Source organism: Cervus elaphus, chromosome 26 (assembly GCF_910594005.1).
Source record: "Cervus elaphus chromosome 26, mCerEla1.1, whole genome shotgun sequence".
Lineage (NCBI taxonomy): Eukaryota > Metazoa > Chordata > Mammalia > Artiodactyla > Cervidae > Cervus > Cervus elaphus.
This window is the reverse complement of record NC_057840.1, coordinates 49,281,075-49,295,898: the sequence shown is the minus strand read 5'-3', so window position 1 is coordinate 49,295,898 and position 14,824 is coordinate 49,281,075. Positions and strand designations below refer to the sequence as shown.

The 14,824-nt window shown below is 46.2% G+C and overlaps 1 protein-coding gene across 6 annotated transcripts in view; it reads left to right on the top strand.

Annotated features, from left to right (window-relative positions):
• WDR27 (WD repeat domain 27) overlaps positions 1-14,824 on the top strand; it is a 141,690-nt gene that overhangs the window by 92,494 nt on the left and 34,372 nt on the right. The gene's annotated exons all lie outside the window — the stretch shown is intronic.

Genomic DNA, 14,824 nt, shown 5'->3' with positions numbered 1-14,824 from the left:
AAATTTAAAAAAAACTTTCAAACGAAGAAAAAAACCCTTTTATTCTCTGATTTGAGAAAACACTCCTGCTGTCTTGCTTTTTAAGATGTAGTGGAACTCAGTGAAATCCCCAAAGAGAAGGGGTTCCGTGTGAGTTTGGACGTTTCTCCAGCTTCTCAGGGGCGGAGGAGATGCGGGTGCATTCAGCACTCTGCTCAGCGCCCACGGGGACAGCGCCACCGTGGTGAAGCTCTGGCCGGAGAGGAGGTGTTGGGGCCCTGAGGCCCAAAGCCGCTTCTTGTTTTGTAGGACGTGTTTGAACTAGAAGGGAAGAGGTCTTTATGGAGTTTAATGAGATCTCACTTTCTTCAGTTCAGTCACTCAGTCGTGTCTGACTCTTTGTGACCCCATGAATCACGGCAGGCCAGGCCTCTCTGTCCATCACCAACTCCCGGAGTTTACTCAAACTGTCCATTACCTGCCCATTGAGTCAGTGATGCCATCCAACCATCCATCCTCTTTCGTCCCCTTCTCCTCCTGCCTTCAATCTTCCCCAGCATCAGGGTCTTTTCCAATGAGTCAGTTCTTCGCATGAGGTGGCCCAAGAATTGGAGTTTCAGCTTCAGCATCAGTCCTTCCAATGAACACCCAAGACTGATCTCCTTTAGGATGGACTGGTTTGATCTCCTTGCAGTCCAAGGGATTCTCAAGAGTCTTGTCCAACACCACAGTTCAAAAGCATCAATTCTTCAGCACTCAGCTTTCTTCACTGTCCAACTCTCACATCCACACATGACTACTGGAAAGACCATAGCTTTGATTAGACAGACCTTTGTTGGCAAAGTAATGTCTCTGCTTTTTAATATGCTGTCTAGATTGGTTGTAACTTTTCCCCTGTTTCATTCCCAGTGCCCCCACTAAGCCGGATGGACACGTGAGGGCCTGGTGCCCAAGCCCTCACCTTCAGCACACAGCCGCGAGCACAGACACAGGAGGTCACTGCGAAGTGGCTTGAGGACGTGTCTAGTCTTAAGATACTTAAAAAACAGGCTCATGGTTTTAATGGATACCTGCCGAGAAACAGCTCTTGAAGGTGACGTTACTGAGGCCCGCAGGGCTGAGGACCAGGTCAGGATTGAGCTGCTGCCTGGATGCGTGGCACCGTGAGGAAGTTGTATGTCAACTTCATTTCTTCACATGGAATTGCATTCAGGAAACACTGCTCAGACAGTTGTACTGGCCCATCAAGTGAACAGAAGCATTTTAAGCCTTAAGAATTTATCTGTTCAACTTTTTTGGTAGTTACACCTTTATTTTCTAACCAAAACCTTAACGCTGATGTTGTGAGTGGGATCAAGAAAGTTGGGGGCAGAGAGGACTCGGGAGGTGAGAGCAAATACACACACATCCTCACACACCCACACCCCCGTCACACACACACACACCCCCGTCACTCACACACCACACCCCCGTCACACACACACACCCCTATCATCACACACACACTCCTCTGTCACTCACATACCCTTACCCCTGTCACACACCCCTATCGTCACATACACACCTATCGTCACACACACACACACCCCTATCACTCACACACGCACACCCCTGTCACACACACACCTGTCGTCACACACACACACCCCTATCATCACACACACACCCCCCTGTCACTCACACACCCTTACCCCTGTCACACACCCCTATCGTCACACACACACACACACCCGTCATTCACACACCCCTATTACTCACACACGCACACCCCTGTCACACACACCTATTGTTACACACACACAACCCCTGTCACTCACACACCCACACCCCTGTCACACACACACCTATCGTCACACACACACCCCTGTCACTCACACACCCACACCCCCATCACACACACACCCCTATCACTCACACACCCTTACCCCTGTCACACACCCCTATCATCACACACACACCTATCGTCACACACACACCCCTGTCACTCACACACCCCTATCACTCACGCACACCCGTCACACACACCTGTTGTCACACACACACAACCCCTGTCACACACCCACACCCCTGTCACACACACACCTATCGTCACACACACACACCCCTATCATCACACACACAGCCCCCTGTCACTCACACACCCTTATCCCTGTCACACACACACCCCTGTCACTCACACACCCACACCCCCGTCACACACACACCTATCGTCACACACACACCCCTGTCACTCACACACCCACACCCCCGTCACACACACCCCCCCACAGGTACCCGTGGGTGGGGAGAGCTGAGGTGAACAGCTGTGGATTTTGAGCAAAGACGCTGAATCCTGTACATCGTCACCATGAACATCACATTAATGTGATTTTTATGTGTGTGTTAAAGGGATTCTGGCAAATGTTGAGCATGATTTTTAGAGCAAGAAAGAAGTTCAGTATTTGGGGCACTTCAATTAACATGAAACACTGACAGAACTGACCACAGCACTTTAATTTTCAATTATTGCTTCCTGTCTGTATGGAGTATTCTTGTTGGGTCAGTTGCTGTCCTGTTAACTGTGGACAAATGATGTGCAGGCCTGGCCTTTATGCAGTGGGTGGGGATAAGCTCACATACAAAGCCTAAGCATTAGCTTTGTACTTTTAATTTAATGGGATCATATGATAGAAATAATGTCATTCACTATGTATTGAAGAGGAAAACAGGTTGAGAACTATTACTGAATATATTTAGGATTTATTCAGTATGTGGACAATGTGAACACACCAGTGAGAAGAGAGGCTTCGATTGAAATTGCAAAGTCCTAGAAGAGCTTCCTTGGTAGCTCAGTCAGTAAAGAATCCGCCTGCAATGTGGGAGACATGGGTTCGATCCCTGAGTTGGGAAGATCCCCTGGAGGAGGGAAAGGCTACCTACTGCAGGATTCTTCCCTTAGAGAATCCCACGGACAGAGGAGCCTGGTGGGCTACTGTCCATGGGGTCGCAAAGAGTTGGACACGACTGAGTGATCAAGAAGGAGTCTAAGGGCACCTGGACTTGGGGAGAAAAAGAGGAGGAGGAATAGGAAAAGAACTGTTATGAGGAAAACATCTCCTTTTGGTTTTAAGGTACGATTTGAAGGGTCAGTTAGAGCTGACAGCTGCCCTTCAGTCTTTATAGAGTTTTCGTGTAGGAAGAGTCCACTTGCTTCTCGGTTTCCACGTTACTGAACCAGGTCCCAGGGTTGGAAGTTTCAGAAAGATTTATTTTTAGCTCAGTGTAACAAAGAACTTCCAGACTGCCAGATAAATGGATCCTTTCTACCGATTAAAGTGTCTTAGAAAGAGTACATTTTGTTCAGAAGTCTCGTGCTGTTCTAGGCAGAGGGCTCACTTGGAGCGGCTCTGGGGCCGGTGTGGGCGAGTGGTTCCAAGCCTGCAGGCCTGTGGAGAAGGTCAGGCATCTGTTCAGTGCATAGTGGATCTCCACATTCTCCTGTTTTCAACAGCTATAACGCATCTTGTTTAGCCCCTGACCCCAGCATACTCTCCATTTATCAGGAAGGATGCCTCTGGCAGGGTGTGCCTCAGCGGTGACTACCTCACTACGCAGTAATATCCTCAGGAGATAAGGACTCTTGGCCATGTGTTTAGCCCCATGCTTTGTTGAGGTGTGATTACACACCCTGGCCACAGTCTTGACCCACAAGTCACATCCGTCCACTCTTCATGCAGACCCTGTTCTCTCTCCTGGACCACGCCCCTCTTCTGCCCCTTCTCACCAGCGGCCAGACATGTCCCTGAAACAGACCAGTGGGTGTCACTTTCCTGCCCGCTCCCCAGGATGGCGCCTACCTCTGCCCGAGGCGTTGCACCCACCCTCCTCGCCCAGGGTCCGCCCCTGCAGGCACATCTTGCTCCCTAGATGTCTCTGTTCCACTCAGAGCTGTTCTGCTTCAGGATTTGGGCCCTGCTTTTCTCCTCGATGACAGTGATTTCCCTGAATTTTCCATCAACAGCCTCTTGTCTCGAGGACCCCAGTTCTTCGGTCATACCTGCAGAGAGCCTTCCTCCGACCACTGACCTTGGCCCTTGCCCTCAGTCCTGTTGCTGTTTCACAGTCTGCGCTCATGTCCACGCTCTTTCTGACCGCCCCTCCGCACAGAATCCAAGCCACACGGAGGGAGTGGCGGGGAAAACTTCAGGGCGGCTGGCCTGGTTTGTGTTTCTCTCTCAGTCACTAGGATCACGCGGGGCCACTGGGGAGAAAGAAGCAGGTGGCCTGGACCGCCTCTATTACCAAGGTGACAGCCTCTGTTACTAAGGTGACAGCTGCCTCCTGGTACAGAGGGAAAGTTCCCGCTGTTGGCTGGGAGGACAGCCCTGACCTCTGTGGTGCATTTAGCAGGATGACTCTGGGTTAGGGCTGCGTGTTCGGTAAATCTCTGCCCTGTGGATCAGCGAGCTGCGGCTCCCTAGAAAATGCCTGCGGGCTGAGGCGTGGGAGGGAGGCCCTCCTCTCCCTGAGGGCCCCTCTGTGTGACCTGACCTTGACTTTGCCAAGAGCCGGGGAGAGGAGGTGGGGACTGGAGGGCTGGTCAGGGTGACTTGGCCCCCAAGTCCGCTCCTCTCCCGCCTCCCGAGGGCTGCATCCTTGACATCTGTAGTGAAGTCTGGTCCCAGAGGAGAGCCCCGATCCACGGGTGCAGCTTAAACATCTGATCAATGTCTTCACGCCACTCCTCGGTGTCCAGAGCCCCCCGCGTGGCTTGTCTCGGGAGCATGATGAATCCTTGCTGTCTGATGCGTGCCATCAAGCATCTTGGGGCGGTCAGCTGGAATTGAAAGAGCAGTCTTTTCTGTAGCATTTTCCTTCATTTTTAAGCGGTCTCTGTCACCTGCGTTATTAGTTCCATACTTAAAATGGGATATAGTGTTAGTTGCTCATTTGTGTCTGACTCTTTGCGATCTCATGGAGTGTGGCCCGCCAGGCTCCTCTGTCCATGGGATTCTCCAGGCCAGGATACTGGAGTGGATTGCCATTCCCTTCTCCAGGGGATCTTCCCGACCCAGGGATCAAACACAGGTCTCCTGCACCGCAGGCAGATTCTGTACCGTCTGAGCCACGCGGGGAGCCCACTTAAACAGGATGCTCAGATATAAAGAAACGTACCCAGATCCATAGCAACCGCGGCTGGAGCCAAGGTGCTTCCGTGCAGGTGAGAGCAGGGTCACGGCGAACATGCAGGCTTGAGAGGGTGTCCCCCGAGCACACAGCAGGTGTGGTCCTGATGGAGGACCCAAGAGAATCTTCCAAGAGAAGAATCCTCGTCCACCCTCATTTGAACTGTTTGTGCAGGCTTCACTTTCACTCTGTTGAGTCTGTTTTTGTTACTGGCACACAAAGGTGCTCTAATCTTTTCCGGAGATGAAGGCTCGCAGGCACGCTGGCAACCTCAGTGCGCACTTCTGTCGTGTGGTCTCTTGTGTGTGGTCGTTGGTCCCAACTCCTCAGCTGAAAGTATATGGGGAAGGTATCAGGTTAACTGGAGACAGGTCTGGAATTGTGCCGCTGTTTCCTGCTGGAAGCAGCTGTCCCTACGTGGATGTGCTGGGCATGAAAACTGAACAATAGTCACTTCTGTTTATCATCAGCAGTTCATACTCTGTATAGAAAACTGCCTTCTTCGGACCTCGCCTTGGCCTTCCTTACTGCCGTTTCCTTGCTTGCCAAGTTCTGTGTTATACAGACCTCAAGAAAGATGGAAATTTCTCAAGTGTGGGTGGTCTTGTTTCAGGCAGATAGAACATTGTTAAATTATTACCCTACAGTTTAAAACTAGAGCACAGTTGTTTTAAGCTATGTTAAACACATCTGGATAACAGTTAATAAGTCTCATTTCCAAGGATAAGGTGAACTACTGGAGAATATTGTATTGCTTTTAAATTTTGCCTTTGGTTTCTGTGATTTATGTCAGATTATAAAAGAAAGGAAGAAAATAGAACTTCTGATGGATGAGTCTGTTTTTTCCCCCTGTTGCTGAATTTAAGAATTTGAAATAGTTCTTGGTCTCCTGTATGACTCTCATGTCTTTTAATTGTCAGACCCAAGGAAACCTAATTTTAAGTAAAAGAAATCTTTGAGCTTTAAAGAAAATAATGAAAAGAGCATGGTGGTGGTGGTTTAGTTGCTCAGTTGTGTCTGACTCTTTGCGACCCCATGGACTGTAGCCTATCAGACTCCTCTGTTCATGGGATTCTCCAGGCCAGAATACTGGAGTGGGCAGCCTTTCCCTTCTCCAGGGGATCTTCCCAACCCAGGGGTTGAACCCAGGTCTCCTGCATTGCAGGTGGATTCTTTACTAGCTGAGCACTAGGGAAGCCAAAGAGTACTGCAGTGGTAGCCTGTCCCTTCTCCAGGGGAACTTCCCAACCCAGGAATCACACCGGGGTCTCCTGCATCACAGGTGAGTTCTTTACCACTGAGCCACCTGTGAAGCCCATGAGAAGGGCACATGGGCACTGTAGCATCCATCATGCTTGGCATGCAGGGGACCCGGGCTCAGACTTCAGTTCTGAACAGAGTTTATTTGCCTCACCTCAAGCTCTCCACCACTGATGGGAATGCATTAGCTACAGTCCTGCCAGGTATGGTATTCCATTTGTAGCCTAAAGAAAAGAGGTGATTTATTGAAAATTATAGAGCTAGTTCATGGCAGAACACATATTATAGAGGTCTCTAGAATCCTAGATGGATGTTTTTCCCACAGTATGGTAGCCTTTAAGTATAATTTAGAATTTTACCTGTGTATTATTAGCTATCTTAATTTTTAGGTGAGTTATAAAATTATACTTTAAATAGTTCACAAAAATTAAAAATATATTAATAGATACCTTTTACATTAAAACATTCTTATAGATGAGTAGAAAATACAAATAATTCCAAATTTTACTTGGATGAGAAATTTATGTATCCAGATGTTAGAATACATGAAATTATCAAGGGTTGAACTTATGATAAGAGCTAAAACTTATGAAGAAAAAGGAGAGAAGACTCAAATGACTGAAATCAGAAGTGGGACTGGAGACATCTCTTCCTGCCTCACAATGAGCTCTTGTATCATTAATATATATACCTTGGTTGAAATGGAAACATTCCTATAAAAGACAAATTAGCGACTCAAGAAAAAATAGAAAATTTTAGTAGATTTATAACAAGATTAAATTATAATAATAGTTTTAAAACTTTCCACAAAGCAAATCCAGGACAAGATGGCTTCACTGGTAACTCTTACTAGACATTTAAAGATTAATGCCACAAAATTTTCCAAGAAATTACAGGAAACACAGCATAACTCATTCAATGAGATCAGTATTAGACTCTGATTTAAAAAAAATCAAAAGAACAGAAAACTAAGACCAATATCTGTTATGAATATAGACACAAAAATTCTCAACAAATTACTAGCAAATCAAATCCAGAAATATACATAAAAAATTACACACCATTATCAACTGAGATTTATCCCAGGAATGCAAGGTTGGCTTAATAAAAAAAGTAAATTAATGTATCATAATACATTATGTCAATAAAGAAAATGTATGATCATCTCAATAGGCACAGAAAAATCATTTGACAAAATGGAACAGCCATTAATGAATGAGTCAAACAACAGAAGAACTTCAAAATGATAGAAATCCATCTATGAAAGACTCACAGCCAACATCATTGCTAGTTTTGAAAGACTGGATACTTTCCCCCTAAGATTAGGAAGACGTAAGGATGCCCGCTCCTACCACTTGTGTTCATGTTTGTCCTGAAGGACGTGGATATATCCTGTCCCTGAGGTTCCCGTTGGGGCAGTTAGATAGGAAACACAAACTTGCACACGTGAAGTCAATCTGGAGAATCACTGCCAGCTGGTGACCCATTACCAGTACTTTGGGATTGTCATCTCCTGCGAGTGTCATTGTAACAGACGGACCCCAACGTCTCTCCTGCCCATGTGGCTCGATGAACATTCTTTCCTCTGGGATGCCCAGGTGTGGAATCTCAGCACACACCGTTTGCTTCTGGCTTTTCTGTCTCTGAGCATGGGAGCCTGCCGTCTGTAGGAAACCCTTGGACTCCCCTTGGCGTCACTCTCTCGGGGACCTTCTCTGGATGTAGGCGCATTCTCCATGAGTTCCTGTTTAGCCACAACTGTCGCTCCTGGGCGTGGATCTAAAGCTCACATGTGTCTATCACTCGCTCCTCTAGCCTCATGTGCTTTTCCTCCAAAAGTCTTTGCCCAACGTGCTGAATCCCGCACCCTTTCACAGGCTGTGCGCTCACGCGGCTGTGCCCCCGCCCTGGGCCAGCTCTTCTTTCTGGAAAAGTTCTCTCCACTTGTCTCCCTCCTCTAATTCTTACTTGCCCTTCAAGACCCGACCTCCCCACGGTGTCCTCCCCTGGGGTCCCATCTCCTCCTGGGTGGGGATTATGCCCTGTCTCCTAGATCCTTTAAAGACCGGTGAACTTCCTTTCCTGTTTCTGTTCCATGCTGTCATCCCCTGTGAACTCTATAGCCCTAGACTCTAGCATGTTATTTGGCAGAAACCACAGATGCTCAAAAATATTTGCTGAATTGGTATCAACAGTTAGATGGCCCAGTGGTTATACAGATCCAGTGATGACTGTCCTTCAAGGTGAACCTTCATCCTTGACATCTGTTTTTCCTGACGTTTCCTGGTCCTGGGGGCCTAGGTTGAAGGCATTGTCAGAAGTAAGAGCCTAAAATTCTTACTTTAGTTAAACTGTAAAAAGCACATACTCTATTCATCTACCTCGACAAAAACACATTTATCACATCAAAAACTGAAAACATGTAAAGCTGTGAATTTCATATGACTAAAGTTGACAAAATTTAAAGGTAATTGAGTATAATTACTGTGCAAGCTTGGGTGTTCTGCTGAAGGGTTGGCCGTGGAGTTAAATCCTCAGTTCGTGAAAATAGGAATAAAAATAGGAAAATAGACCAGACTTGGTGATGAGCACTGCTTCCAGCTGCAGCTGACATCCAGACTGACGTCTCCTGTGATGCCTGCGCCGGGGCTGTCGGGCAGGGCTGCACCCCCTGAGCAGGGCGCTGGGGGCCTGCCTGCCTCCTGGGCTTCACGGCCGATGCGAGACGTGACAGGTGGCGGGTTCCCCAAGGTGGGGAAGGTCTTCAGAAGGCGCTTCACAGTGAGGAAACATGACAGAGGTCCTTCAGGGAAGGCAGACCAGAGTCGCTGCTGAGCGAGCGCGTGTACGCATGATGCCACGTGCGTGGAGCTGCACGGGGGGCCGGAGAGCGTCCCGGGCACGTCTCCCACGGCTCGGAGGTGAACCAGGATCTTACTCTGTCTGCCTCTGTTAGAACTGAGACTCACTGGAGAGCCAAGGGCTTCACGACGTGGTGTGTTACATGCTTGTCTTCCTGCTAAACTGTAACACTGAGATGGTCTCTGTTGGTCCAAGGAGGGAAGCGGCAAAATGGGCTTGAGCAGGAAAATGTATGAAGGCTGAAGGTCACTGTTAACTGCAGAAAAAAATCATTGCTTCCTAACTCTCTCACATAAATGTGTAAAGATGAGGGTGTGAAAACTGACCCAAGGGAACCAGCAGCAACCCCCTTTTATTGAAACAGTAAAGAGAACGTAATTTTATGTATCAGGTGTAACCCGCTCATGCATTCGTTCAATCAGAATTATCGAGTGTCATGAACAGTAATGGACAGGGTGATGGATCCTTGTCATCACTGAAACTTAATCTAGGGAAAAACACAGACAGTAAATGTCAAAAAACCAAGATAACACTGGGCAGTGTCAGGGCCGCTGATGAAAGCAGGGGCTTTTGGTGTGCATTGCAAAAGTCGTGTGTGTGTGTGTGTGTGTGTGTGTGTGTGTGTGATGTGTGCTGTGTTTTAGGGAGGTTTGTGACACATCTCGGAAAAGTAATTCTGTAATCATAGAATTTAGACCTGTGTCTCAGAGTGTTAAAATTCACCCTTTCAGTAACTGATGTATTATTTTTATCGGATTCACAGAATAGGTGGAAGGGGTGGTAAGGGGACCGGGGAGGTGTGACCTCTGACCTCTGGCCTCCTTCAGGACAGAGCTCCTCTTCACCAGCAGGGAACCCCAGGGTCACACAGCCCAGGGCCGGGTCCCCACGCGAGGGATGAACGAGCCACAGACCCCACCCCAGAGCCCGGCCTGGGTTTCTGCGCGCTAGGCCACTTCCTTCCCCCAGAAGCCACACGGGGAGGTGTGCCATGAGGCCGGCGTGGGGACCAGCGTGTGTGCGGTTCATGGGGAACGAACATGCCTGTCCATCTGGGTGCAGGAACTGGGGCCCCGTGGCGGCCGGAGGCGCGGGGCGAGGAGCCCCTCAGCGCGGCCGGAGGCGGGCTGGGCCCCGAGCCTCCCGGGACGTATTTGTAGCTGTTTGTACGTGCAGCTGTTGAGCCCTGGCCACGGAAGATGGTTCGTATTATGTTTAATGGTTGTTGATCTAATATCTGGCGAGGGCGAGCTCAGCTCCTGACGGTCTGGCGGCCCGGCTCCGCGCTCGCTCCGCGCTGCCCCCACTCTGCGCTCACGTCTGAGGAATGTGACGGTTGGACGGCAGCTTCAGCCCCGCTCAGCTTCTCTGTAAATGATTTATAAGCCCGACTTGAAAACTCTATCTCTAAATAAGTTGCAGTGCTGCAGTTGTCCTCAACACATAGGATTCCTATTACACATAATTCTATTATTACTAGTCATGGCACAGTGCTCACGGTCTGTGAACAATAAAAATATGGCAACTTGCTTTTTGCATTCAGGGATAAGTGTTATTTAAGAACAGAGAATGCCAAAGGAAAAGGTATAATAACAAAATTTTCCACATACAAAGCTCGCAGACTTCATTGAAAATGTGCTGGTGGTAACCTCCCTGAATTTCTAAGATGGGGCCCATATCAACAGGCTTTGTCCAAAACTCACCACTTTGGTTTACCTACTGAAGGACATGCCAGAGTGAAATTAAAAGATGGCTCACTGCTCTGGTTTAACACGTGTGTTTTGCCCATAATGAATAGAAGGATCTATTCTCAGAATTTGTAGAACATGAAATCATTTTATGAAACATTTAACATACAGATACCCAGAAATATTATGTTGGTGGAATTATTTGTTTTACCTAAGAATTGATATCACCTCTTAATGCATTTCCACTTTTAAAGGAACAATATATATTATTTTGAAAAATAGAAAATATACACGAATTAAACAAAGTGAACAAAGAAAAGGAAAAGAGAAAAACTCAGTCATTCGGTGCTCACACCCAGAGCTAACTGCTGTTGGCATGTTTGGAGACTTTTCTATGCATGTATGTATGCATATATGTGTATGTAACACATAGACATGAGCATATACACAGGAAAGTGAGATCCTGTTGCAAATACTGGCTTTTACTCTCATTTTTCTGGTGTTCAGCTTTGATGTTGGCATCAAGTTCCCGTACATGGGTGCCCAGTTTGGTGTAGTCAGTCTTCGCATGCTGCTTTCAAGATTTATTTTTATCTTTGGATAGTTTCATATGTCTAGGTGTGGATATGTGAGTTTATTCCATGTGAAGTTTGTTGAACTACTTGAATATGTGGAATAATGGTTTTCATCAGATGTGGGGATTTTCCAGCCATTATTTCTTGAAATATTCTTTCTGCCTCTTTCTTTCCTCTCCTCTGGGGCTCCCAGTGTGTGTGTGTGTTGGTGTACCTGATGGTGCCCACAGGTTTCTGAGGCTCTGTCCCTTTTTCTTCGCTTTGGTCGTTCCAGTCCTCGGGTGGACACTCTGTTGTGTCCACGTTCTGTCTGCTGTGCCCTGGCTTAAAGTTGGTGGCTTCTGCCTACATCAGTTGCTATTGAGTCCCTCTGGGTTTTTCATATTGGTTATTGTCCTTTTCAACATCAGAATTTCTCTTTATAATTTCTCACTCTTTATTGATATTCTCTATTTGGTGAGACCTTATCCTCAAACTTTCCTTTAGCCTTTTAGGCATAGTTTCTTTTGCTTTTGCTTCTTGGACCTATTGAAAGTCTTTGTCTACAAAGTCCTGTGTGTGCTTCCTTGGGGACAGTTTCTCTTTGCCTCCTTTTTCCGTGAATGGGTCATTCTTTATTGTGTCCTTGCAAGACTCATACTTTTTTTGTTGTTGAAAATGGGTTACATGAACATTATAACGTGATCCCTCTAGAAACCAGATTCTCTCCATTTCCCGGGATGATTTTACATTGCTCCTCACAGCAGGCATCTTTATCTGTCCTTTGCTGACCTTCTGAGTGAAAATTTTGTATGTATTTTTTGTCATTTATGGCCATTGAAGTCTCCAGCCAGTTGACCTGGTTGTCAACTAATGATTAAACAGGATTTCCTTAAATGTCTGGAACCAAATGATTTTCCTGTCTTTGAAGAGGAGGGGTGTGTGTGTGTGTACGTGTACACATCTTCCACATGCAGCCAAGCAGCGCACGGCTCTGTCTTACCCACCACCCCTTCACTGAACCTCGCGGTCAGCCACGGGTGAGAACTGGGCGCTTTCTGAACCTTTCCTGAGCCTGTACCCGGCGCCGGGTGAGCTCATGGAGTGCTCAATCCCCAGGACCACAGCAGAGCTGCTGCGGCTCCTACAATGTCTCATTTTCCAGCCTTTCCCCCCAAGGCTTTTCGTTTGTGAACGTTTGCTCCAAATGTCACCTATGACCCAGGCAGCAGCAACGAAAGTGCTGGCCTGTGTCAGCTGTGGACAACTGCTTCCACCCTGGATCAGACTGCCTCCGGTAAAGCAGAGGCAAGGCTTTGGAGCCAGGCTTCCAGGGAGACGTCACATAGGTCAAATAAGTGATTCAGATTCTTATATACGAGGCCTGCTCTGCCCCATCCAGTCCAGGACGTGCAGCGGATCACTGTCGTGGCTGCCACTGAGCAAGGGGTGTGGAGTGGGTCTGAGGTGAGTCAAACCCCAGAAATCCTGTGGTTCTTACTGAGATTTGGCTGTTCTCTCGAGTAAATGCTTTTATGGTGCCTGCAACCTCTGATTAATTCTGAGACTTCTGGGAAAAAAAAAAGCTAATTCTGTCCTCTCATGCCAACTTTTCACTGCCTTTATGGAGGGACAGAAGTTCAAGTTTCTTATCTCTCTGCTATCTTCCTCTGAGTTACTCTTGTGATTTATTTCTTCAGCTGAATGTCAGAGTTATTTATTCATATTTAGGTCTTGACTTGGATTACATTCAGTTCATAGATCAATTTTCAGTGAACTGAGAACCATATAATTTTGAAGATTTCATTCAAAAACTTGATATGCTTTCCTGCTTTTGTGTCTCTTTGTAAGTTATTTAAAATATATACACTTTCACAAATTTTAAGTTTATTCTTTATTTACTTTTATTTTATTTATTTAAGATGCTTATAATTTTGTTGTTCAGTCGCTCAGTCATGTCCAACTCTTTGCAACCCCTTGAACTGCAGTACATCAGGTTTCCCTGTCCTTCACCATCTCAGACTCAAGTCCATCGAGTCGGTGATGCCATCCAACCATCTCATCCTCTGTTGTCCCCTTCTCCTCCTGCCTTCAATCTTCCCCAGCATCAGGGTCTTTTCCAATGAGTCGACTCTTCACATCAGGTGGCCAAAGATATAGATAAGTATATAATAAACATATAAGCATATTTATGTTTATTTTATGATACTGAAATAGTCCATGAAGTCTATTTTTCTATTAGATTTCCTAAGAATATATTGTTAGCATGAAAAAAGCTGTCAATTTGCAGATGATTCTTTCACTGAATATTTTTATTCACATGGCATCCTTGATTTTTTTAAGTGAATACTCTTATGGAAATACTAATAATTTTGACACTTAATTTCCAAATGTACTTTATTTTATTTTATTCCAGTATTTTATTAGATAACATTTCCAAGTACTGTCATATTGGTGTGGTGTTAGCAAGCATTCTTGTTTAATTAAAGCATGACATTTGGGATGTGGCAGAACTATAAAGCAATAGGTTCTAACAATAGAGGAGTTTCGATGACCGTGGACGTGGTGCCTTTGTGAACTTAGCGGGAACAGCTGCAGGGTATAAAAACTAAGCTTTTTATTGTTGGCTTGAGTTTCCCCACTGTTTGTAAGTGGTGTCTTGTTTCACTGAGAGGTTTAGTTGCATTTTTATTACTCTTTCCACTCTTCTTGTAACTGTGAAATATAATATATTGAAGACATGTATATAAAACAAGTGCGTACACTACAATGACTTACCATTGAACATTGTACCAGTAGGTTCTGTGTCCATTTCTCCAAAAATATATTTATTATTCTAACTTCTGTGATCATCACCCCCTTGTATTTATTTTTAGTTTTAAAAACATGCACCCCCAAAACATGTATATTCCTTGTTTCTGAAATACATGGCATGCAGTGTGTTTCCTCTGTTTTGATTGTTACAAACGAGGCTGCCTTGCCACGCGTCTCATTACACACATGAACAGATTTCTGCATTGAGGCAACTAGGGCAGGAAGTGAAGGGCATGTGCTTGTATTTTTTCTTTACTGTTTTGGCCATGACAAGGGGCTTGAGGATCTTAGTTCCCTGACCAGGGATCAAACCCTCACTCCCTGCAGTGAAAGTGCAGAGTCTTAACCACTGGACTGCCAGGGAAGTCCCAAAACTGTCTTGGGTATGATTTGTCACTTTCATTTTAACATGAATTTTAAATAATATTATTAAACTACACAAAAGATACCTGTGGGGTATTTGCCTGGATGTGAGAGTTGGACCATAAAGGAAGCTGAGCA